The following is a 22762-nucleotide window of genomic DNA, read 5'->3' on the forward strand; positions in this document are numbered from 1 at the left end:
CAGTCAAAAAGTTGCACACCTAGTGTGATAAACAGTGCCTACCCACCAGCCAGCTGCTGCCAAGTACGCACAGGAGGGGTTTAAGGAAGAGTTTGGAGCAGGATAAATAGGACAGTTACAAGAAACCAAAATGTTAGATGGGTTAATCACTCCTGAGCATGGCTGTGATCCTTCCAAAGCCATTTGCACAGAGCTACGTCTCTTACTGATTTTTTTGAGACAAAGATGAAAGGGCCATTCAGAGCAGCCTGGAACCTACCTCCTGCAGTATTTTCCCAGTTATTTTCCTTTGCCAACCCCTTTCCAGGACCTAATCTGTGGACCACAGCACATAAAAGGCAACTCTAAACCTGGCACCAGGTGTGTAAATTCCTCTGCAGCACCCTGCTCATGGAAGGTGGCAAGAGCTCTGGCTACATAGCAGCTTATATCAGCTAGAGTGATGGCGTGGGGAGAACAGTGGCAAGGTTGCTCACCAGAGCCAAATTTATAAAAATACAGGATGTGCCTAGCTCCTCTCAGTTTCAAAGGTCTTGGGCACTTTCACCCATATTTAAAGAAAGCTGGCCCTTGCTTTGTACTGCTGCAAACTAAAAAATTTGCCTTTAAAATAACTATATTGTACAATGTCCTTTGTGGAAGAGCTGATGTTTCATCCTGTTGTCTTTCATCTCCACACCACCAACCCAGACCAGAGGAACGTGTCAGCTCTGTGGTTAATCCAGAACATGCCAACGATCTCAGAGGCATTGCAAGCAGGATCGCTTAATTTGGGGCAGGCACAGCCTGCAGTTCTGGGCTGGCAGAATGCAAAACTGCAGGGCTGTGGCCCAGGAGAGGGCTTCACAGATACCATCACCATGCAAACACCCAGTAACTCTGCCATTGTGTCACAAGACACCACTGAGCTTTGCACTAGGAACAAGAACATCAGAGCTGCTGTTATGATCTTCCTAAGAAGGTATGGGGGTTTATAACCCAACTCTGCCATTTTGGCAAATGTCACCAGTGATAATTCAGTATAAATTACTGTGGCCAGATCAGGCAACCCAGTTGGACCACGACAGACCTGGAATACTGGTATTCTCCTAAGTCTCAGAGATGGTGTTTTCTACCAGATTTGAGAGGGGCATTTTTCCACTCTCCTCACCAAAAATCACAGCCTTAGGAACAAACCTTAGCATCCAACTGGACTGCAGGAAACAAGAGAACAAAGCCCCACATCTTGCAGAGGGTCATTAAGGGACATGCATTCTCAACTATATTGCCCCTCTCCTCCTAGAATCCTTTCTACTTTAAGATAACTATTTTTTCCCTGGAAAACTAAGTGAGAAAGCAATCACAAAAGGTTAGCGCGCCAAGCTGAATAAGTAATGTCACTGCATGAGGGACACAGAGCAATCACACTGAACAAACTGGGTTCTTGATAACATCTGTTCTTTGCAGATAACATTGCTGTGACACTGGTCTTGCTGCTATTTCAGTCTTGATTTCCACTATAAAGTTTATCCAGAGTCATCAATGCAATCTCTACTTACCCTGCAGCAAAATAACAGTGACTCATTAATACAGTACTGATCTGAACTGTAAGCACCTCAGTCTTGTGGATTTTTAGTGGTATTGCTGATTTCATGGATTTCTTTCTGGGCTCCACGTGAAAATAACAAAAATAGTGAAGAGCACGAGATATAAGATGGGAGATCTTAACACAGCAGGCACTGGAAGAACAGAGTTCATGAAAATGTCACCTTTGAAATTATTATAATGGATTTCTGGAAGCCAGAGCAATGAAACTGGACTAAAGAAGATATGAGACAAGACAAAGTCATTTGACTGTAAATGCTGTGGTTGTTGGTCACACAAGGTGCAGAAATATTCAACGTTAGAAGGAACTTGGAAGCAATGGAGTGGAAAAATTGCATTTGCTAGACTGTGTGTTTCTACAAGGCAACCCAAAGGAAATGGAAACAGCCACGCAGGTAAGACATAAAGAGTGAGGCAGGACGAGGAACGCTCAGCTCAGTCAATAGGTTAGCGAAGAGCCAGCACCCCCATGCAATGTCAGCTCAAGTGACAGCCACAGCCGGGCAAAAGCAACAAGAAGGGGGTACAAAATCAGATTAGATACCCATGAATATCTCTCGGGACTTACAGCACAGCATAAGTCAAACCTTTGTATTTTTTCAGAATCCAAGGATAACCATCTCCAAGCAAATCCCAGAACCAGCGTCACATGCAGAACAGGGAAGGATTTTCTTGGGCTCCCAGCCTGGGCTCTGACTTGCCAGGCCAAACAGCAATCTCTTGGGATTTATTTTCTGTGATTTACTCTCTAGTCACCTTTTGCTGTAAAATCTCAAACCACTACCCCTCACAAGCCTGTCAGAAACATGCCATCCCCTCACAGACATCCTGAATGTCACACCATACTAGCCAGATTCGGCAGACTCTAAGTGCCCAACCCAAAAAAACCTGCTTAACTCAGAGACATGGTTCTGTCCTTGATGTGGCTGTCCCTGCAGCTCACAGTAGCCTCACATGCCCTCAGACTACACAAAGTCAGGTTCTTTTCTTCTTATCTCCAACCTCAAGGGGGCAAGAAGGGAAAGAAAAATCTGTAACAGGAGGATTTCTAACCTCCAGCGGCAAGCGACAGGGCAAGGACGGAGGAGGTCTGGTTTTATGTGCATAAAGGGAACATGCTCCCTCACCCACACACCTCTGGAACAGACTATTCCCACTGTACATGATCAAATCAGTGTCAGGCCAAACTCATGGCCCATCTTTAAGAAATCATTTTTTCTTTTCAGCCCCATTTATAAACGGTTGCCTTATAAATATGAAGCAAGACCTGCTTCCTCCACTGGAGAAAACACATGCTGGCCTATTACTGCAGGATGCCAGCCAAGAGGTGGGTGGATGCCCTAATTATTTTTTGAAAAAAATAAATGAAAAAAGTTATTTGTCATGAAGGAAAAGCCCTAAGCCTCTAAGGAACAAGCTCTAGGTGCCTAATACACACAGATTCACTAGAGCTACAAATTAGCTGAGCCTGCAGGCACATGCAGGGTGTCTCATCCAGCGAGAGCAAAGGTCTCATCCAGTCATCTTCTGGATATCCACTGTCATTAATGTCATGACAGATGGGATCCGAGTCCTCCAAAATGCCCATGTCTGTGCTGTAAGCTCTGCCTCACAGGGACTGTTTTGCTGATTAAGGATACCAATTAAACTTGGACACCAAAGCGAAAAAATTAAGTGTATTTTACTGGTGATAACCAAATAATGTAACAGAGTAATGCAGAAAACATGCAGTAAGAAAAGGCAGAACAATGCACTTAAAGGAAACAAATAAGAAACTACAGGGTAATGAATAAAATCATTTCTACATGAGAGAGAGAATAGTGGTTAAGAAACACACATCACCACTTGCACGCCTTACCATCCTCCAGACCCACGGTAGCTGGGCAGCCCCGGTTACAGTGAGGATTTGCAGAGCCTTGTCCCGGCAAGTGGGAAATCCTACGCGGTGCATCCACCCATAGGTGAGGCTTCCAAAATCACTGTAAGAGGGTCCAGCCTCATATACTAAAAAATCAGCAAGCCGGAATAACTGGCAACATTGTTTTGAGCGGAAAATATCTGGTTTCGTTGGATTCCACCCAAAGCCTGGCCAGGGCTTGGGAAGGAAAACCAAGGGAGTTTCTAACAAGGCCAAATACTTGGGTTCTCAGCCTTAAACAAGGCTGAGAAAGGAAAGCTGGATACATTCTTTTAGCATTTCATCCTCACGACTGATTATATTCTAAGCTCCATCTTTCACTAGTGAGCATACATACGTCGTTAATGACTACATGCTAAGTTAGCAGCTTCAGCTCAGGGCCTGTTGTTCAGGCTTCAATACTTCAACACTTCAGCACTTTTTACATCAACATAGGCGGTTTGTTATAATCTAGTACAACACCAACTAGCACAATGGTTATCAGTTATAAAATATACAGGATAAATCTATAGGTCAGCTCTGGCTTGGGCCTGTTGTCCAAGCCTCAGCACTTCAGGGACACACTTCAGTACCAAAGTACAAGGTGCAGCACAGGAACAGCACACGTGAAAAAGCATCCACACACTTCACAAAGAAACATAAGATGGTTCATTAAGCTTTCCGAGAAACAAGCCCCATGATACCCCTCGTTAGCAACACTATGCACACACCACGCTGCTGCTACATGCAGGGCAGCTCCAATAACACCATCACTTGTTTACCAAGAGAACAATTTTGCTATTGACTGACACCTGCCCATGACAGTGCGACCATGGGAAAAGCAGGAAGATGTTCAGATGACATTGGCCATTCAAACTAGACGGCAAAACGCCTGGTACTGGCTGGAACCTCCAAGCAGCTGCTGAGGACCAGCCCTACCACCTCAAACAGAAAGGCTTTCACTGACATTAATGAGAGCTGCTGAAAATAATGCCATCACACAGCTATGAGACGGCATGCAGCCTTTCTGTTTGAGGACCAGGAGTCTGAACAGAGCAGGCACTGAGGAACACTGGGCTCCGTCCAGTCACTTCTGGTTTATTTAAATTGCTTTGAAGTCAAATGCCATGACCCTGGTGTGAGCTGAGTGTGGTGGGGCAGGGCTGATGAGGTTTAGCCAAGTGACAAGAGGACATACTCCTGCTGCACAGTGATGGTTAGGAGGATCCCAAGCAGATCAGTGTGACAGTAGTGGAGCGTACATAGAAAACATGCCTCTAACTTGCTCACCTCTGAGGGCCTGCTCTGAGTTTCTGAAGTGTCAGCCCCCAGGCTGCCAGCAGACCAGAGCAGATCCAGTGTTCAGCTGCTCAGTGGACCTGGAGTCCTTCCCAAGCATGTGCCTAAATTAACTGCCTGGTAAAAGCACCAGGTCCTGTTAAATAACTGTCCTCTCTGATACCCACTTCCCTCATAAATATACACTCTGCCAAGGGCTCCTTTCAAGGGGAAGAGAGCTCTTTAAAGTAAGCAGACAAACAGCAAAGGTATTAATCTCGGGAGTGAGACACAAGCAGTTTCCCTTCTGCGTGCTCCAGCTAAGGACTCCAGAGCACTGCTCCAGCTGTGTCGCAGAAACAGGACTGTAAGCACAGGTACCGGGAAATGAGAGATCATCTCAGACAGTATCTCTCTTGCTGTCCTGATGACACACTTGCTCATCTCAGCACTGTGCAATCACAGCAGCAAGGCTTTGCTGTAGGCCAGCTGCATCACTTGAAGTTTAACCCCTGCTGCCTTGATTCAGCCCACTGCCTACAAACAAGGTAAATACCAACTCCTGAAGGCTGTGATGCTTCTATTAGTTTGATCCCAGCCAGCACCAGCTCCTCTGAGCAGCAGGAACCTCTGAGAATCTATAGGATCCTAAAAGCCATAAACCTCCTTGACATTTTTTATGGCAGGCCTTGGGCAGAGGGAAATTACTATTGGTCCAGATGGGCATTTCCTATACTGCTTATCTACATTTCCAGGACTTCATATCACTTAATACCCAATGCAGAGACTCAGGAGAGCTTTAAACCAAAAAGAAAGCGCAGCCAAGGAGACCGCATACATAGGGCAGGGAGATAGCAGATGCCTTTGTGACTCATATTTCACCTGAATATATAATTAATGTAGTATGCAATTTATTTGAAAATAAAAGTGGATGTAAGACTACAGGATCTAAAGAGATTTCATGTGTATACATATCACAGCAAGAATGAGCTCAGTGCGGCAGGCAGGATTAGAAAAGTTCCCACACTAAGGAAATAGCCAGGAGACATTACAAGAGGCCAAAAGTGAAGTGACTTGCCTGGGAAGTGATCTTAAAAATAATTGCAATACAAACTAAAGCAGTAGAAGGCCTGGCCTGCGCTCTCATGTGTGTTCACACAGCTCCAAAGACTGGGGGTCTGCAACGAAAAATGAAACATAGTCACTGGAGCCCAGACCACATCTGTATCGCCATGGGCTTTGCCTCACAGGAAGCAGAAGGAAGACGTTAAGCCCTTAGATCCCTTTTCCACACAAGTTAGCCAAGTGGATCTTTTTTTCCCCTCTCTTGCTTCTGCACTGAGAATGTCCAGAGGTCACTGGGACGGGCTCGCTCCCCATGGCCAGTCTCCAGGAGCTAGCACTTAAAATCCTGTGGTTTGTTTGCTCAGCCTGCGCTCCCAGCTCCCGGTTCCCCCTGCCAGGAGTCATCCTGGGAGAAAGGCACCAGCTGCCCCAGGCGGGGTCAGGCAGAGACAGGCCATCCCAGCTCCATACACACACCCTGAACACACTTGATAACAAGCTTCAAAACAAGCAGGGCACTCCCAAAGTTCCCAGGAAGAGCAACGAGCTGAGCTGAACAAAGCCGGCAAGTGAAAGACCTCAGCTCTTCTGCTCCCTGGCTCTGAGCAGTCACACAGTACAGCCACCAGAGTGGCACACGGGGATGTGTCAGCCACCGTGCTGCTCCTCTCTCCCCATGAGCTAACTTCAGGGTGCACCTCGGTCCTGGCACCAGCTGTTACTGTTCTCACCTAGTGCCACTGTGCAGAAAAACAGCCCAAATTTAAGAGGCGAGTGAGAAAACGGAGTTAAATTCTATTAAGGGCTTCCCAGTTCTGACTGACTTACAACTACATGGCTCACACCCCCCCCGAGTCCCAAGCTAGCATGAACCACAGCCTGTGATTCTACAGCACGCTGCACTTCTGAGCATTAGCCCTGAGCCTCCCTTAGCCCTCGCTGCCATGGCACGGCACCAGGCTGGTGCAATCTGAAGGCTGTGTAGCTGTATCCAGAGAGATTTCTGCCATCTTGAGCATCCCTGCACTGTGCTGTCCTGTACAGCATAGCTATGTCCCTCTCCTAGAGATGAACTTCAGCCTCAACTTCTCTTTTTTCTTCCCTGCCCCCTCCCAACTACAGGAGTGGGCAGTTGTACTGAAGCCAGAAACTAAACCACCTTCCTCCTTGGCATTACACGCTTGCAGATGCTTGTGCAGGGTTTCACTTCCTCCTCAGCTCTTGGCCAACACTTAGCCAAGCTTTGCCCACCAGCAACCAGGCCCTGCAGCCCTCCAGCATGCTCTTCTCCCAGCCAACCTCCCGCACGTGGCTGCTGTGATGCTGCTGAGGGTACCAGCCACATGGGTGGGGCTGGGAGGGACAGACCAAGGGAAGGCACAGCAGCCTGGAGCTGAATGATAATAGGCCATAAGAGATTTCAATTAATGCACTGGAAATACACTCACACAAAAAAGAAGGAACTGAGAATATTAACCCATTCAGCCTTCCAAACAGAAAGGACTCTTCCTTGAGTCCGGAACAACAGGAGATCTCTTTCGCCTTCTGCAGCCCAGCCCCTATGGGTAGCATCACACGTACAAACCCTTCCTCTGAGCACACTTGGTTTCACCTTTCACTATTATTTTTAAAGAGTGTTCCTGGGATACCAAGTCATGGATGAACAGCAGCATGCATACTGACAAGCACATGTTCAGGGATCTGATCCCAGCTTTTCTGAGGCACCACACACAAATCCAACTCCTGAACACCCTCGTGGGAACAAGATGACTGCAAACCTCTTCACAGCTTGAGGGACAATTCTCTGGGAGAAAAGGAATGTGTAACGGCAGACATTTTTTCCTGCACTTCAAGGCTAACCACACTGTAGACATACACACGCACACACACAGAGAGACAAAATCCAGCCCACATGGGAATTACTCCAGTATGCTATGAAAAAACTTGCATACACTTCACAAAAATGTGAAGTCATACAGTGTATATGAGAGATGCCACATGTTTCTTCCATGAGTATTAGAGGATTGTTGTGTGTGGTTTCACTGTCTCAGGGAAATCTCTGCTTTGGGGAAGAAGGGGACAGTCTTAGTGTTGGTCAGACAAGAAAACTCTTCAGGTGAGCAAAGAAGGTACACTCCAGTTCATGTTCTGCTATCCAGGAAAAAAGTAACACAGAAGCCACTTGAACTGAAAGAGAAATGACAGAGGAGGAACCCTCCTGGCTTAGCCAAGAGGTATCTCAGCAAGAAGTGCCTGAAGTATTAAAGGTGGAACAGAGCTCTCCAGGCTTGGTTTCAGCACATATGAGCAATAGCTGCAGCATGGTGATAGGAGTCACCACTGTGGGCAGTGGGGTGTCCCAGAACTGCTAGGGAAACCTCTTGGACTGAACATTTAAAAGTAATTTGGCAAAACTCTAAAGATACACAGCAGGGACCCAACCTGGCCTGGCACAGTAAGCAATCAGCTGGCTGAAGGTGGAGCCTCCCCTGGATTTCCAAGATGTCCATCTGAGCAAGTGTCACAAGCTTCTCTTGTTAAATGGAGGTTGCTCTTACTTCATTAGCATCAGCAAAGATCGGACCACATTATCCATCACACTTAAATATTTGGTTAATGTGCCCAAAACAGCCCTACATGACTCACTCAAGGGCAGCAGAATTCTGGGCTTGCGTGCAGGTAGCTGAAGAGTTCATGGAAATTCAAGGGACAAAAATCCCTATGCAGGAAATAATTCTTTTCATAAACTGCAGACTGCTGCTTGCACTGAGAGGGCTGAACCTCTCCCCTGCCCTGCACTAACGACCATTTATCCATTTGGAGCATAAATAATTGAAGAGAGACAGCAGCAGGCAGCAGATTCTGTGCCCAGTTCTCCAGCAGTTCTGTTTCACCACGCAGTCCATGTGCTGACCTCTTTTTACAGCCCTTTTCCAAGAAGTCAAGCAGACAAAGAAGGAAGGGGGGGGGGGGGGGGGGGGGAGAAGTCAAAGTGCCCAGGGTGGACTTCCCTCCCCAGTCCAGAATAGCCCATCTGTGCAACGCAGGGGCCTCCTGCAGCAGGACTGTTTAGACAGATGCACAGCAGAAGGACAGGCAGGGCCGAACCTCCTGACCTGCTGCAGTCCCACCCAGCTCCCAACACACTGTTTGAGCACTGAGCCTTTGCTCAGTTTGGAGGGCAAGGGACCAACGTTGTCTTTTGAAATGGGCCAAAAAAAATTCATGAACCACATAAAGCTTTTTACAGAGAAGTAAAAGCTTCCACTCCTATGCTACCTCTGGCCAAGATACACTGGGACATCAGAAAAACAAGCAGAGAGGTGCTGCTTTAAGAGTGTTTTCAGTATTTACCTCCAGATTCTGTGACTAATTTGCTACTCCCTTTCTGGCAGGCGCCTCTTGGTAGCCAGGATGCAAGACCAGGGTTGGAAAACACAGAGGTTGGAAGAGACATTAACAAGGGGAGTCAAAGAGAAACAGCCTCACCCAGGGCGATCTATGACACAGTGAGAGACTATCCAGCTGTGGTGAAATATCCCACATGCCAGCTGCAAACATAATTTTGCTTTCTCTGAGAAAAAAAACCCTCACCACAACCACCCTGTCTGAATTGATACAGAGCATGACAGACAGCACAGGAACACAGAACCGTATTGCCACTCCCAATGACTCAAAGAATCACAACTATAAAATAACACTCAACTTTGAGAAAATTAAAGTCATTGGTACTCTGTTCACCTTCCAGGTTCCATACTTTCCTGCACAAGCAAGAACTTTCCTCTAGTCGCAAGATTATAAAGAACTGTTATTGTAAGGAAAACACTGAGGTGAAAGATGGCAATGCCCCAAACATATAATGCAGATACAAATCCTCCAAGCTGCTCGAGCACAGACTTTGAGAGGATTCTGTAAAGACCAAGATCCGCTTCTGGTCTTTGTTGTACAATTGCTGTACAGGGGAACCTACCACTCACATGATACTTTTCATCACATATTTTACAATACTCAGCTAATCAATTTTCACCACATAGGTATCTATGCAGAAATTGAGGGTCACATTAAAGTCATCCTCAACCAGCTCAAGACACAGGAATCTCCACTCTTCCCTCCTCTTAATCTGCCCTTTGTCATCAGCAGCTGCCTGTGCTGGAGTTGTCCTCAGTGTGTCAAGAGCAGTACGTACAAGTATCTTGGGTACCTCTGCCCTGTGCAGAGCATAGCTTTTTCAGGGGCTACACTTTCTTGTAAGCCCATCTGAGCTTATCTCTCCATAAGCACAGTAGAGAAAAGGAGAAGACGGGCCAGCACACATTAACAGGGAGTTGGGGGTTTCCATCAGCCACTGGTAGGCAAGGCTGGGGTTGAAGGTTGACCTTAAAGTCATGTTCTATGTTGGCATAGCTGCTATTTCAAATGGAAGACATCTCTGCTGTTGTAATATCTACTGCTCCAGGAGTGATAGAAATCTCTGCTTCTTTCTTTTTTTTCTAAGAAAAAAAAAGACAAAGGAGTTTGACTATAATTTTTTGAGATATAAACCCCAGATTCTCAAAAACTGAAACACAAAGGCAATGAATTCAGGAGTTCTCCATGCCTTGCAATGACTTTGCACAGAATCTCCTCTATACACGTTACCCCCCCATATATATTTTTACTGACAAGCAGACCACTTCAAAATATGCTGAAGTAGAAAAAAGGACCAAGCTGAATGCAAAAGGCACAGCCCTGCAATTTCAAATCCACTGAAAGAACTGGATCCACCAGATAGTCTCTGCTCCCACACCCAAACAACTCTGCAAGTTGATGGGGTGGGGAGAGATCAATTTGGGAAGGAGAGGTTCCCATCCTCCTGACTTAAAAAGAAACAATGACTTCAAAGAACATTAGAGACACGGGCCTGAGCGAGCAGAAGCCAGGTTCAGAAACATGGCAAGGTAACACCCCAAACAAACACACGCCAACAACACGAGTTAGGAGGCATCTTCTGCAGGAGTGTGCCAGGAGACTCCAGTTTAACTAGGTTATTTGGGAGGTTTCACCTGTACTCCTCCCACAGCAACACCTCAGGCTTTGGCAGAGCATCCGTCCCCTGCACTTGCCCCGTTTGGTTCTCAAGTCAATACTCTTTCGACAAATTGCTAGGTTTTCCTTACACTGGGCCTACTCTTCTGCAGATGAGACATGAGTCACTGCTTCACTGGCCTACCCAGCTTCACCACAAGAATCCCTCTTCGCACTCCAGCGGTATACAAATTGCCAGGAGAGAAATCATCTCGCTTTGAGAGGTGCTGAACCGAGGTATAATGAGACCGAGGAGCTTCATCTCACCAGACAATCTGCTGTAGAGCTTCGGACCAGAAACTGGTTCCCCCGTCCAGGTTCTTAAACCACAACCCTTCCCCCTGAAAAGCTGGATGCTCTGCACATGGGAGACCTGTATCAAACCTCCTCTGACTTCAGTGCACGCGAGTTCAGTGCTAAATACACTAATTAAGAGGTCATTCCTTCAAAATCAGACAGGTGGAGAACCTACTGTTATTTTTTCTTCATAAATGGTAGCAATTACGAGTGCAACCTGCAAATCAGAGTCCCCTGGGCCCAGAAAATGCATTAGCCCTGACTATGCCATGAGGGAAGATGAAGACACATTCTTTGACAGCATGTTGTTCCATTTTTTGGACTTGGTAAGTCATTGATATTACTAAGATCTTACTGAAGACTACTCCACTTACATGTAATCTATTGTACTGCCTTCTCAGAAACTCACTTCATTTCTCAACTATTTATAAAAAATAGCTTTTATAATAAATTTTGGAAAATTGGTTCAAGCAAAAACCACAGCTTTAATAAACCTTTTAAATGGTTACCTGTTGCCAGATGCAAGTGGATTGGAACAAGCCGTCATGGGAAGAAAACTCTTGCTCTCAAAGAATGCTAAATAAAGATAATTTGTGTTTGCATATGTTCATTTTATTTTTAACAGATTGCTTTGTATTCACAAGCTTGGTTTCCCTCCACAAGTAACATGGCTGGCACAAATTCATAATGAACTGTGCTCTGTCACACAAGACCCACGCTTGCAGCATAAGTTACACGGATACACACGCACACACCATGTATTTGAGGTAGGAGCTCCTTTGCCCCAACATAACCCTACACTCTCCTGCAGACACGAAGTCTTTGGGGTACAGACTCCAGCCCACTCTTGACTATGCAGTGTGACAAGGGCCTTCAGGGATTAAGATAGTATCTACAGCTGACTACTCTGATCTCTACCTCACTTCTTCCCCTGAGGAATGAGCAGAAAGGAGCCTTATACATAACCTGTTTCCCTCTTTATTTAAAAAACAAATTAACTAAATAATAGGACGTTTGGGGAGGGTTACAAATCTCCTCTCCTGTTCACAGCTTACACCAAATTTTCTACAAATTCAGAACATGTTCTTGATTGCTTCCCCCCAGAAATAAACCAAGAATTAACAGCGATACTAGCAAATAACTGCAAAACTCTAAGCAGCTTGGGGAAAATGCACCTGACTAAACCCCATTATCCTATTACCCCTGGATTTACTTTGTTCCTCTCATCCCTACAATCATAAGCTCACAAAAACGAATGGTACCTTTCCACAGCACCCGAGTCCGCATTATAAAGGGAAACACCATCTCCTGCAGTGGCCCCGTGAATGCCCACTGCTACTGCACTAGTTTGCTTTAATGTGGTCCAGAAAGGCTGTGCAATACCACTGACTCGGTGGGTAAGGTGTTTGCTGCAGTATGGAATTAGAGCCTCAGAGAAAGCCTGGACCCAAAGGCAACTAACTGCAAGCCAGGCTGGGAATGAATGGGTGGACTTCTTCCCATCGCAGGGACTCATCGCGCTGCCCTGCTCTGTTAACCATCGCCTCCATCCCCACCCTTGTGAGACAGAGAAGCTCATTTACATTTAGACATTTACAGCAGACATCGCCTATATCATGGTGACGGGCGCTAAGGAACACATGGAACTCTGCTGATAATCCCTCACCTAGACGTTCAAGCTCAGGAGAGGAGGATTCCTCTCCCTGTCAAACACCCTAAATCCCTCCAAATACCAAACAGCGAACAAAAAAACCTGTCGATGTCACCCGATTGCGTCACCCCCCTCTCCCTCCAGGACTCAAAAGCCCTGTCTCCAAATAGCTGTTTGCTTTGCAAAGCAAAACAGATGTTCCCTAACGCCCAAATCCCGGCCGCCTGCGAGGTGGCTGATCTGCTACGCCAACAAGGAGCGGCGAGGGGCAGGACCGGGGCTGTGCCCGCGCATCTGTGCTGCGGGGGGAGAGCGCGGCGGGGAGACGTGCTCCTAATACCGAAATGCCTTCGCCGGCCCCGGCGCTGCCCGTCTCCATCCGGAGCTACGCGACACACCCAAAGGCACCGAACCCCCCCCCCCCCCCCAAGCCTACACCCAGGGAGACGAGGCAAAACGCCTATTTCCCGGGTGAATCCAGCGAAAGGAGGGCCAGCACGCCCAGCCGCGGGCTGGAACGGCGCCGTGCCCAGGTAGCAGGACAGCCCCCACCGCCGCAGCAACGCCCGACCGAGCCGGGCCGGGGCCGCAGCGAGCCGCGCTGCCCCGGTCTGGGGCCGGGCCGGCGGGGGAGCCACCTACCTGCTTCTCCTCTGCAGGGCGGGTCGGCGGGGCGGGATGCCCGCGGCGGGAGCCGGCGGCGGGGAGAGAAAGAGAAGAGAGAGTGAGGCGTGAGGGCTGCGCCGGGCCGCGGGGCGCAGCGGCCGCGCGTCCCCGCCGCCTCACCTGGGTTGACCAGCTTGCTCTTGTAGCGCATGCCGGTGCTGACGGTGCCGGTGCTCATGGTGCCGGTGCTGGCGGTGCCGGCCCTGCCCGCCCGGAGCCGCCGCAGCGCCCGCGGCGGGGGTCAGCGCGCGTCTGAAGGAGCCAGGGGCCGTGCGCGCCGCCCCGCCGCCGCCAATCGCGGCCGCCCGCCCCGCCCCGGCCCCGCCCCCCGCCGCCTGACAGCCGGGCCCGGCCGCGACCCCCGGCCCGGCCAGCGCGGGAGCCCGGGCACGGCCCGCGGGAGCCGCGGACGCGGGAAGCGCTGGCTCCCCGCTCTCGCGCAGAAAGGCAGCAGCCGGGAGGAGGGACACACCGTTTCAGAAAACACAAACACAAACGGAATAAATAGGAAATGGGTTTCCAGATTTAGCGCCTGAGAAGACAGTGGGAAGTCCTGAATCATACTGCAAGCGTACTGTGCTCTGCTTCCATTCAAACATTTTAATGAGGTGGATGGGAGTCATTTTAGGTAAAAGCTAAAGGTATTTTAGGTATAGCTTTTTAAGGAAAGGCAGGAGAGGACTCAAATGAATTTTAAACACTCCAAAAGCAGTAGCAGCACATCATTTATGAACAGCTCGTAGGAACCTCAGCTCGACAGTAGAGGAACAAGGGGGTGGGATGCGAAGCCCCAGGACACCCCCATCCTTCCCTCGACTTCCACATTTCAAGGACAGGTAAATAATGAGACTTGAAACTCCTTTGAATACTGGAGCAGCTTGGCGTGGTGATGGCTGCACAAATGCAAGGACACTCCCCAGCCTTGGAACAAAACTGACACTGATGTCACAGTATTAACTTTTCACATCCTTGTAGTCATCAGAGCATTTATCTTGCCATTTCTTTCACCTTCTCATTCAAAACATCCCTCATATCAAAACAAGGAGATATTTCCAAGACCAGAGATTGGCAATCCCAGGCACATATGTTTTAAAACCCCATTAGCTCATCCTGAGTTCACTGTTAGCCATTGATTCAAAGCATCAGAAAAAAATAAATCAGGTAATTGTCAGCATATTTGCTTGTTTTTAAATGCTAGAGAGCCACAGACCATTAGAGACTCTACCCCACAATTAAAGGCACGAACAAGCCCATCAGCCTTTCATGAGTTGTTTTATCGTCTGCCACAGTGTTTTAAATTTAATGAAGACCGAAAGGGCTGCAGTCAACTGCTCCTTGATCCTGCTGAACAGTCATTAAAGTAGTTATATGTGGGCATTTTGTCCCAGTGCTGGAAAGCACAGCCTGGAGAAGGCCGCTGGGCTGGAATTCAGAGAAAGGGACTTGTCTTCCATGGCCCTGGTACTGCCAACACCAATGGGGGTGGGAACACAAGGTCAGAAACTAGGGTCCCCTAACCAGATATCTTCACAGTAGCAAACTACACATTCCTCCACCAAGTTGTGAAATATTTTAACAAAATCAAGTTCAAATGTAACTGAATATAAACATCAGAAATTAAAGAAGTGGTAGAAGGCATAAAAATTAAGCCGACGTTGAATGGAAAGCACTTGCATATGGTATCAGCAGTACCGCAAGCCCTTCTTGGACACTTAATAAAACAGATCTTAGGTTTTGAGCCAAAATGCTCCAGCTGGAATCCACAAGCCCAAAGAAGGCACAGACTATCAATCGATAATCAGTATCTGCTAGTAAAAATCTGCTCACTGAGGCTTCCCACACAAGAACTGTGACAGTGACTTTAGGTGCCTTGCCTTGAAAACAGGAGGGAGAAAAAAGCTCTGTTTTTAATAAAATTAAAGGCTAGGTGCTTTTGAAAGCCTGCTTCCCCATTGTCCTAGTTTTCTTTGAAAGATGAACCTTTCATGTTACCTTTGTTCAGAGAGCTAATCCAGTATGTAACTAATGTAACCAAAGTCTTGGTTTCTCAGGACGGGTGTGGCTGTTCTGACTTTCACAAGAACAGATGGACAGCACATGATTTTAAGGCGGCTGCAAAATATGATACAAAATTCTGGAAGAAAAACAACAAGAAAGGTGCACATAACGGCACACACTTTATGAGAAAATATTTGCTGTTAAATCTCTCACCTTGGCCCTCTTGACAGACATGCTTACAATTCAAATCTTCATAAAACCTAGAGACTTTGCATGAACACAAACCTGACACGCCATTTCTTCTTTCAACTTCATTATAGCAGCCACTGAGATAACAATGTAATGTCCATTTTATGCAGTTGAACTCCAAACACAAGCCAAATATGCAGCCCTGCGATGCAAATCGTTTGTTAATCCTATCCTGATTAAACACTCATTGCTAGACAGCAAAATTAGGGCTAATCATTACATGAAAGACACCCCAATTTAGTACAGAAGATTAAGTGTCTCAATCCTATATTTGCAAAACAGCTTATGCATATATAATACACACAAGACTACAAAAGCATGCAGAAGAGAGCTATACACTTGGTAATGACATAAAGGAAACAGGAACATTAATTTACAGACTAAGGTGTGCAATCAGATTTTCCAAGTTATTTACTCACCTAAAAGATGTCAGTAGGTGCCTAGTGAACTCTAAAAAAAAGTGGATGCAATGTCTTGCTACCTTTCACTTAAAACACTTTTAAAGTTATTTTGAAATTAAATCAAAGCAGTTTGTATGAAGACAAATTCTAGAAAACACCTTCATTCCCCAGGGTACTTATTACTATTCCTTTGAATACGCACTGTGCACAACACCATTACAACATTTTATAGGTTAGCTTGAAAAAGCTCAAATCCAAAAAACAACCCAAAATTCAGTATTTTCCACATTCGTACAATTTATTACAAACCTTCAATGAAAATTAGTGTTACGGTGTATAAAAAATTCAGTACATGCCATTGTTCAGCTGACAGATAAAAAATGCCTGTGACAGAAATTCTTGCAATCAATACTTGAGACAAATCTTCAGAGGCATCCACAGAAGCTGTTGGCATGCGTAGTGTTTATGGTATGTTAAGGCACGATGATTTAGAAAAGTCAGCTTCTTTCCATCACTGGTGAATCATCAGTGTTCTGTACATTTTCTCATACATCACACAAATATAAGTCACCAGAGATGAAGCTTCAAAAGTAACCAAAGCACAGGGAAAGTTATGAAAAACTGATATGATACACAATGACTTAAAATGGCAGGTGAAAGTTATGATACTGTGCAAACACAAATACGTTTACTGTAAACAGGCCACAAAGTCTTCTAGTATTAATCACAAAACTGTTCAGAATAACCTAGCAGATACATAATTAACTCCTTAAACCCATCACAATGACTAGTCCAAACAGCATACTCTATCAGTTTCTGTATAAAAAGGTATAGGAAGGATAATAAAACCACATTGATAAGTATGAAGACAGTGTTACCGAAAGAATCAAAAAAGATACAATATAAATTGATTAACATTGAATATATAAAATAAGCCGATTTACAACACGATCTTCAGACTTTGTGTTTAACGCAGTTCTTGATCTGCAGCATCCAGCTTTTGCATTCAAATGTTACCACTGGGTCAAAGCAAACAGAGCACCCATCCACTTAGAGAACTGTATCCTGCTGTGAATAAAAGTGGAAAACAAAGAGCATTAGAACGGACAAACTCTCGGCACTGTCAGAGTGTCTGGGGCAGCCTGAGCCCCTCTGAGCAAAGCAGTGTAATCCAGGGAACAGGGCATTTCAGTTACTATGTCACAGGGACCTGCATTAGAACTAAATCAGCTGAGTCAGATGAAGTTTGGCCCCAAATATTTACCACAAATGTCTAATAAGAGCACATGAGAATTTATTTTTGGTAACATACTTTAAGCACCCACACCCCCCTCTATCTGCAAGAATACAAGCACTGCGTCACAGCTCATCTCAGCAGTAATGCACCCAAGAAACCAACCTCAGCCTGTTATGCGAAGCATCACTCCTGCTGAGAAAAACAAAAACCATTCAGCTAAAGAGGGCTAAAAGTAAGCAGCAAATTTAATGTCATGCACACACAGTCTTATGACACTGCAGTGGTAAAACAGGAGAGCAAATAGATTTTTCCAAGCATTCATACAGCAGTACTCATACAGCTGAAAGGAAGGATACCAGTCTGTCATTTCAAAAATAAATACCAGTTTTGGAGATCTCCAACTACTTGCCAATAGAAAAGGCTGCTACATAGAGAGCAGAATTCCAGCTTTCCCTGAAAACTGAGCTCTGCTTAAAAAGTTATGTCAGGTTTGGAACTTGTGAGACACTTCAAATTCTCCAGTCCCAAAAACACTCATTCCCAACAGGAAAAAAATAAACATTCATCTGGATAGAAACAAAGAAATATGCTAGAAAACACGATTGTGTTAACTCACTTGTAAAGTACAGTGCAACACTCATCCAGACTACACTTGCTGACCACAGCTGGGACAGGGAGGAAGAAAAGCTGACAACAGGGTCCTTTGCTCTTTGCCATTCCCAGTGGGAATTCTGTTCAATACACAATTACTTAACGTTTTAAGGAGGCCATCACTTCCCATAACAACCAGGACAAGGAAGCCAGCATTAAGGCTTTAAAGCCAGAGTCCATAGGTTGCTAGCCAAATTCAATACTCAAATTCAAAATTAACCCATTGTGCTACACCGCTGCTTCAAGCGTGAAAGAGAAACTAAATTCCTACCATTGCCTGCCTAACTCTAATCTGTTACAGAAGGTACCTCAAGAGAAAACTGTAACTGATGTTTTAGACTTACAAAAGGACTGGAATTTCCAATAAACATGAAGGCTCAGGTTATAAGCACAGCTGTGTGACCAGCATTAGCCACACAATATCCACATTTTATGCACACATACAACATACTTGGTCAAAGCATGTTTATGCATTTTCGGTGTGGATTCATTTCACTGTTCTTCCTTCCTAATCTCCTTATGAGACAATATTTTATGATACATTAGGTTGATACCTTTCTTCTAATTAGACTAACCTTACACTCCCTTGTACTCCTTTCACCAATACACAGCTTTAATAAATGCCTCCAGCTGCAATGTAAATTCATACAAGAAAGATGATATGTTTCTCCAGTATGTCATTAAAACAAAACTCTCTCAGTAAGTAGCATAACTAGCACTACATACATCTGCACCCCTGATGCTCATGGTCAGAGAGCTCAGCATCCTACATCTGTAAAAGTTTCGAAAGCCTTGGGAAGAAAGGGGTTTGCCCCCCCCTCAGCTGCTTCTAAGAACACCAGTTTGATGCAGGGCAACTTGACATCTCTCCATGTACACTTCTGAATTCCCAGTGAGAGAAGTTTGCCTTATAAGTAGTTACATTTTCTCACTGACCTAAATTCTTTTTCTTCAAATAGCACCCATTTTATGTTGTAGCTACAGCCCTTTGAGTACCCAATCATTAGCAAGAACTTTCAGAAATGGCATCTTTCCAAAAGGAATAAGGGTATTGGATGACGTCAATGTCTCACTGTTAGCTAGTTTTGACTTATTTTGTCACTCACACCCCTAATATTTTGGGTTTCTGGTATTTCTGTCACCCTCTGCTGACTTTGCTGCTTCAAGTTTGTTCCTTTTCCTTTTACTAGACTGTAGCAACACCTTATACTTTCCCACAGCAAATGTCATCAGCCAAGTATATACTAAATTACAAAACTGGCCTCTGAACTGCTTGCTAATGTTTATCAGTTAATTTAATATGCTAATAGGGTTAATATCCACAGAGTCACATATACATACTAGGCTCCAAGCTCCAGAACTATAAGAAACATTCCTTTACAAAAGTTTATTTAGCAAAAGGTGGCCTGAGGCATTTTCATGATACCGTGTCAAGCTTTGGCATGGACTTGGTAGGTCTGTTTACTCCACTCCTCAAGCCTGCTAACATCCAAGAAATTCTGGCAGCAAGCACCTCCCCTCAACCTGCATCCCACACATCCAACCACTGTATTGGACACAGCAGTGTGTCTCTGAGATACAAGCAGAGGTGGAATAAGTCATTTGTAACGTTCCTGGGTAACCAAGACTCTCAAAAGCAGAATGCAAGGTGCTACTGCATGTATTCACAAGAATTGAGAATGCCGCTGTAGCCACTGCACTGTGGACTTCATCTTTCCCAAGGCATCAACACATTACTGAAAAGCAAATAAATATATCTCCACTTGCCCCTGACACTCCCTCACAAAACAGGTGAAACACACAATTTCTGCAGTGACCCATTAGGAATTTTATATTCTATTTCATATTCTCTGGGATGACTTGTCAAAAATTGAACCATTTTACATTAATCCATTTACAGTTTACTGAGATACAGTTTGGGTAGTTATGTGAAAATCTCAGAAAAACTTGCTATTGTGTGTTTCAATCTCTTTCATTTTATGTTTTGCAAACATTGTGTCATTCCTTCAGAAGTCTGCAAAGTAGAGTTTGTTGGTTTTGGGGAGGTGGGGGGACCATTTCATTCTCCTCTCCTCTGTAAGCACAGCAGTTCTGGAAATTGGTCTCAGCAGGAATGTGCTGTTCAACATGCATAAATCCTACAGTGTTAGAAATGATACACTATTACTTCTAGGTGAGAAATTTCCTTATAGAACTAAGTCCTGACAAACTCCTGGAAGTTTTGCATGCAGAAAATGCAGGCAAATAAAAATCCAAGCAAGATTCTTTAAGAGCCAGAAGAAAGACAGTATTTAGGTACAGGTTTACAAGGTTTACAGACCAAATACTTCAGATTTACATATCATATTAACAATACTTTTTTCTTTTTCTGTACAATGCTTTGAAGACTACAATTTTAACAAAGTGCTACCTTTTTCCTATCGGGAAGAGTTGCACAATTTATTTTCTGTCAAAGGCCACAGAGATGCCAAGGTCACAATCCAAGTACAACATTATCTTTTATTATGTTCTACTTAAAACCCAGGAACATGACTGTTTCCACCAACGGAGAGCAGTATGGACTAACAGGGAGATGTAAAATATTTTTAGATGAACAGGCTCAAAGGAAGGTGTTATTGTTCTATACATCAAGGAATAAAAGTCACAACACGACTCTTATCTGAGGTCTGCCTAGCTCATTATACACAAGGGCAGGTGGGCACCAGCTACAAGGTGGTTCTTGAGGACTCTGCCAAGATCTTTCTATACAAGTTAACTTCAAGGACCTATGGAGTCACACAAATTCAGAATTTTAGTTGTACAGTAACAGAAGAAAAATTACAATTTTTGTCAGAAGTCTACTCTCTAAGGGCAATGAAGACTTGTGCTAGCCCATCAATGTGGGGTTTGATGAACAACTCCAGTTAGAAGAGCTGGAGAACGATGGCGCTCTTCTAGTCTAGTTTCTACCCAGAGAAACATCCACTGGCAGCACCAGGCAGATGTTCCAAATACTACAAATTTGCCCAATTTTCACATTCTCTAGGCTCTCAATTTCAGCTGCCAAAAACTACAACATGATCTTTACTGCCTTAAATGACATTTCTCACCAAATCAATTCAGCATTCAGCAGCATCGTTTTAGAAGGCTGGTTGCTATGACAATGCTTTGTGTTGTTCTGTTAAACGATGTCAGTTCACTGGCAGAAAGAACTAGCTGTTGTTTGGTGCCTTTGGTACTGTTCTTATCAAGAATCAGAGCAGTGTTAGTGAGCTCAGGAGGTTTTAAAATACTTGTGGAAATCATGAGCTATACTAAAAGAATTTTCAACATCCTACAGATATTTTTAAGTGCAAGATGCTTGGGGTTTTTTGTGAACACTTTTCCTTAACCATAACTACATTTCCAGCTGGCTATATTTGTTTTCCATAGCCTCGCTTCTGTTACTGGTTTGTCCCAGTATGATCTTGAAGCTGAGTGGAAGACAGACAACCCAGATTTGTAAGAATAACAAGATTAAGAATAATTTGTTAAGAATAACAAAAACAGATTGCAAAGAGATACACTTCCAGAAACAGAGGAGGGAAGGAACACCTATCAATAACCATTTCATTTGAAAAAAAAAACGGCTTTTGTAATAATTGCTCATCTGAAATGGACCAGTTCAGAAAAAATATGCTGTTCGAATTACTGCAGGCTTATTTCAAAAGCATTTTGTGTTGGAGTATCCAAATAAAACTAAAGTCATTCTAGTTTTTGGTAGCTTATTCCACCCCTCCATCTCCTTCCTCTCCAATCCTTCATTTGAACTGTCAAACATAAGAAGCAATAAGCTCCTACACTTTACAGCAGTGTCTTACACTTCAGCAGCAAAAAAATCTAAAAAAAAAAAAAAAAAAATCAAGCTTGTCTTGAAATCTTTACCATGCTTCACATGGACTTGTAAGATAAGTATATCAAAAGTTAGAGTAAAAAGATTGTTCCTGAATATTCCAAGAGTATTCTGGTGTCTAGCTGTGCTCTCACTGCTTTCTACAAACACTTCCACATGCACCGTCTGTACACAGAAGCTATGAAATCTTTAGGGAAAACAGACAAAAGTGTACATCAACACACCTTTGTTAGGGCTGCTCTCAAAAGTTCTTAATCACCACCATCTTGTAAAGTATGTCTGTACTCAAAAACTGCAGCTGTCACACTCATGACTACTGTTCGCAAAATCATCTTCCTTTCCTACCTCTAACCCAGTCTCCACTAGTGCTCTACATTTCTCTTCAGGTTTCTACTTCTCCAAAGCAAGAAATCTGTCCATCCTCTTTGGAAACACTGAACATATATATTCCCTGTATATAATCTTCACCTTTGTCATTCCTCTTCTGCTTCTCTTACTCTAGTCTTGAATGTAAAGGAAACTGCTTGAAGTAAATTCTCTCTTTGCTTTTTTCATAAAACCTTTAAAGATGTCCCTATTCAAAAGGGATCAGGCAAACCAGACCTTCCAGTCACCCCATCTGTGTAGTGCTTTATGATAATACAGACTCGTCAGTCTTTTTGGCAAGGATTTGAGTTTAGCACTTCTTAATCATTATGCAATGCCAGACACTTTCCAGAAAACCCCAAAGCACTCAGCAATCTTCTCCCCACCCTGAAACACATCTGAAACCAGAAGTGGATATTTCACATATCTGGATATTACTACATTTCATTATTCTACTGTTTACTCTCCAACTTTTATCTATTAAGGT

At 44.6% G+C, this 22762-nt stretch overlaps 2 protein-coding genes across 4 annotated transcripts in view; both read right to left on the reverse strand.

The window, feature by feature from the left end:
* The window catches only part of SEPTIN5 (septin 5), a 48173-nt gene extending 34415 nt beyond the window's left edge, over positions 1–13758 (reverse strand). The window contains exon 1 of one of the 2 annotated variants that reach the window (XM_074921197.1): positions 13623–13758. The gene's annotated coding sequence lies outside the window, so the exon portion shown is untranslated. Of the gene's footprint in view, positions 1–13478; positions 13487–13622 lie in introns of those variants that run through there. The other variant, XM_074921196.1, reaches the window with a different exon arrangement.
* Positions 13759–16060: 2302 nt separating this feature from the next.
* LOC141967421 (septin-2) overlaps positions 16061–22762 on the reverse strand; it is a 40483-nt gene continuing 33781 nt past the window's right edge. Inside the window, exon 12 of one of the 2 annotated variants that reach the window (XM_074921200.1) lies at positions 16061–17218. The gene's annotated coding sequence lies outside the window, so the exon portion shown is untranslated. The remainder of the gene's footprint in view (positions 17219–22762) is intronic. The other variant, XM_074921199.1, reaches the window with a different exon arrangement.

The sequence above is a fragment of the Athene noctua genome, chromosome 17 (assembly GCF_965140245.1).
Source record: "Athene noctua chromosome 17, bAthNoc1.hap1.1, whole genome shotgun sequence".
In the NCBI taxonomy this organism is placed as follows: domain Eukaryota; kingdom Metazoa; phylum Chordata; class Aves; order Strigiformes; family Strigidae; genus Athene; species Athene noctua.